The sequence below is a fragment of the Dipodomys spectabilis genome, unplaced genomic scaffold (genome assembly GCF_019054845.1).
Source record: "Dipodomys spectabilis isolate Male_0828 unplaced genomic scaffold, ASM1905484v1 ptg000076l, whole genome shotgun sequence".
NCBI classification, from domain to species: domain Eukaryota; kingdom Metazoa; phylum Chordata; class Mammalia; order Rodentia; family Heteromyidae; genus Dipodomys; species Dipodomys spectabilis.
In genome coordinates, this window is record NW_024870753.1 from 8,199,754 (window position 1) to 8,203,921 (window position 4,168).

Below are 4,168 nucleotides of genomic sequence, written 5' to 3' on the forward strand. Positions count from 1 at the left end.
GTAAAGAGGGGCATGATTTCCTGGGGAAGGTGTGCTTCCCTTTCGGCCTAGAAGAAAGGCTGTGAAAGGCCGCTTCTCTCCATCTTCTTTCTCCTTGGAAATGCCCACGCTGCTTGTGCTTTGAATCGCACCATCGATGAAGGTGAGAGGAGGGGATGGATTAGGGAAGGAGAAATCCAGAGGTGTTTTTTTCTTCTTCACTTTTTCACAGAGAAGGTGAAGGATCGCGGCAGTAGTGTGTAGATCAGCAACCTTGTCCGTGACTTCGTGCAAAAGAGGAGTCCAGAGTCTCCCTCACCGTGACCTCAAACGTCCCACCAGATCCAACCGCTCACAGGTTCCACCAGCCCCATGGACTAGGCACTGCTCCTTCACAGCTGGATGGAGGTGCCAATGGGCGCTAGGGGAGTTCACTCCCAGTCCGGCCTGGGCATTTTTCCCTGCTCGCCTATGGGAACTCAACAGGACCCTAGACCCCTTGATTTTTATCGGCCCCCAAGTTCCCTCCCTGTCTCAGAAGCTGGGAAGAGCTTTCCAACATTTATTTTTAGCATTCTTGTAGTTTAGTGTTTTCTTACTCTGCTGGCAACAACATCAATTTCTCATATCTTAGAACTCCCAGCTACCTGTTCCAGAGGTTTTCAAGTAGGCAAACATTCTAATCTTTTCTCTATTTGTTTGCTCATTAAATGCGTATTTATCCAGGGCCTATCTGAACGGGGTATCAGCAGAGATGGAGATTAGGTATGTTTTCGAGTTAGACAGCCTCAGGTAGAGTGGAATGTGAATTCCCAGTTACTGGTTTTAGTAATCTGTAGGGAAAGTGATACTGTTTACCACAATAAGGAAGATAGATTAGGAGGGCCTACCCGGAGGAGACCCAGAGTGATCTTCAGAGCATGTTAAATTTGAGATGTCTGTGCACTATCTGCATGGAAATGTTGAGTAGTCAATTAGGTATGCAGGTCTGGTCCCAAGGCCCAGACAACTTAGAATCCCTCCATCCAAAGATGATAAACATTCAGACCAATAGATGATGCGGGTCTAGGGGGACACTAGAGCAAGGATGCAGAGGAGAAACCCTAGAGTTGGTGCACATTTGGAGCAGGACGGAAGAGACCGAGCGAGCTGGTCAAGTTACTGGTCACAGCCAGTGTGAAAAAGGCAAGCCAGAAGCAAGTGACTCCCTCAGAGGCTAGGGGAAGGGGAAGGGCAACATTAGTCCAATTCCACCACCATAACAAATACCTGGGGCAATCCACGCATAAAGAGGGAAGGCTTATTTGGCTCATGGTGGTTGTTTGTTCTGTGTCAGTACTGGGGCTTAACCTGACAGCGCTTCACCTCTCACTCAGCCTTTCTCTTATGGCTGAGTGGAGGCAAAGTTCCCCTTCTGGCTATGGGGTGTGTGTGTGTGTGTGTGATTAATTGGAAATAAGAGTCTCACTAAATTTGTCTCCACAGGTAGACATATCTCAGCCAGACGGATCTCAGCCTCCTGAGTGGCTAGGGTTACCTGGGAGAGAAGAGGTCTTTTATGAGTAGAAAGGATGCTGTGTTTGGATGAGGAACTGGTGATGTGAGTCTTGCCCAGAGTCATATAACCAACTCTTCACTTCTCTTTATGATACTTGGTTGGACATTACATATATGCACGTAGATATACATTTATACATATATACACAAGAGACACTTGTAGGAGGTCTTTGCCTTAAACCTCTCCCTCAAGGAGGAACGTGGGGACTAATGTGGGTCTCATATACACTGAATCACTTGTCAACTATAATGGAGAACTGCAAAAAGTATACTTGGGAGCATAATAGAAGGAGAAAATTACTTTTTGTCAGATAGGCAGGGATGTCTTTACAAGAGAAATTGACACATAAGCTTCGACAAAGGTTGTGTGTAAGTCTTGATAGCCAAGAGACACTTAAGCAAAAAGAAGATACTTAATAATAACAGGTAATATTCATGGAGTGTTTACTGTATGTCAGGCACTTAGTACTTCAGGCACTTAAATCCCAAACAGCCTCTGTTTTCATCCCAATTTTCTGGTGAGGATTAGAGAAGTCAGTTGCTGCTGTTGGGTGGCCATTTGGCATTCAAGCCTAGGTCTTCTGATGCTGAAGCTCAGGATGGCGAATAGGACCAGCATAAATCCAGGAATTTGAAGATGCCACATGCTTATGTAAGAAGAGCAAACTGGGGTGTGTGGAATAGGGATGCAAAGACTAGAGGAATGTGGTGGAACAAGGGAAGATAAGCCAGCTCGGCCGATGGTGCCTGGATTCCAGGCTTCACCTATGAGTGGATTCATTTCCTGCATAAAAACCCAGACTTGATTTCCTGACTCTGTTGCATTAGAAATTCAGAGAAGAGGTGGCCAGATGGGTTATGTCTACTTTAGAATGTCTGGGGCCTCCTCTGGAAACACTCAGGGGCTGGGAGTGACTCAATGCAGAGGCCTGGAACCAGGAGAGGGCTCATTTGCTCATAGGTCTGGTTCATGAAGCTAGTCACTGGCTATGGCCTTAGCCTGGGTTATGGGTCTAGGTTGCTGGAACATCTTCTGATGACCTCTCTGTGGCTGCTTGTGCTTCCATACAACGTGGTGGCCGAAACCTAAGCACAAGTGCCCCCAAGAACGTAAAGCAGCCGTTGGGACATCCCACTGCACGTACGCTCAGACAGTCACAAAGGCGCATTTAGATTCAAGTAGGGGACCCAGAGCTTGCTGCTCAATGGAAGAGGAGTCTCACAGTTTGTGGACATATTCTAAAACTACCACAGGATCAGTGAATGAATGAATGGAGATGGCTAAATTAGGGGAAGCCTTCCACGTGATGATTGCTCTTACTACAACTCCTCCCTGGGAAATGTTCAGAGCAGCGCCGTGTGCTCCAGTCACATCTCACCTCCACCCTTTCTTTTTCTCATCTCCTTCCCGCCTTTCAGTTGTCTGCCTTAATTTCCTCATTTATAACTTGACATAAGAAGAGCCAAGTCTCAAGGAGTCATATGACAGTGCCTTGAACATGTTTAGTGACAAGTAGCTGTAAGATTCTAACAAGTACTGAAATAACGTATAATTGGAGAATTGCACATCAAGAGAATTGTCACGCTCATGCCCCAGTAGTTGGCTGGGTCTTTTACACGAATGCCATGCCCCATCTATAATTGCGCTCAGTGCAATTTTTAAATTAGTACACTTTTAAAAAATGACATTTTTTTTAGAGTTCAATAGACCTCCTGATGTAGGTGAACAGCTAATTCTCCACGACAGATGGCTACCTGTGTATAATATTTAATCTTAGCGACAAGACAGGCTTGCCTGGTTTGGAAGCAGTGTTTGCTGTGATCCAGTTTTCCTGAGCTCAGTGTTTGTGATGAGTGGGGGGTGCGGGACAGGCACCACCATGAGCTGCATTTTGGGCATGCCGGTGAGCACGGGCACTCGATTAGGTGTTTCTGTGCATCTTCCATTTGTGCTTTCAAATGATTTGAAAGTGTAACTCAATGTGCAATTGTGGATTTAATTATGCATCAATGTTAGTCATTCATTTAGTTAACTTTTTCCTTTTATTCCCTTCATTTTTCCTTCCTTCTTCCCTCCCTCCCTCTCTCCCTTCTTTCTTTTCAGTGGTATTGGACTTTTAGGGTCCACACACTTGCTAGGCAGGTGCTCCACCATGCATGCTACACCTCCAGCCCTGTTTGCTCTGTTATTTTTAAGATAAGATCTAGTTTGTTTGACCCAGCTAGCCTGGACCTCAGTCCTCCTATTTATACTTTGGTCCTCCTATTTATGCTCAGCTTTTTCCAATGAGATAGATTCTCACCAACTTTTTTTTGGACTGGATTAGCTTCAAATGAGAATCTTCCTGATCTCAGCATCCCAACTAGCTAGGATTACAGGCATGGGCCTCTGTACCTGGCTTGTTCTGATTTGAGACAGGTTCTCATTATGTAGTCTAGGCTGGCCTCTCCTCCTAATCTTCCTATCTTAGTCTCCTTAAACACTGGGATTACAAGCATGAATCATTAGACCAGGCTCAACTCTCTCTCTCTCTCTCTCTCTCTCTCTCTCTCTCTCTCTCTCTCTCTCTCTCTTTCTCTCTCTGTACATATATATTCAAGTTTTAAGATATTTACAAACTTTTATCACCAA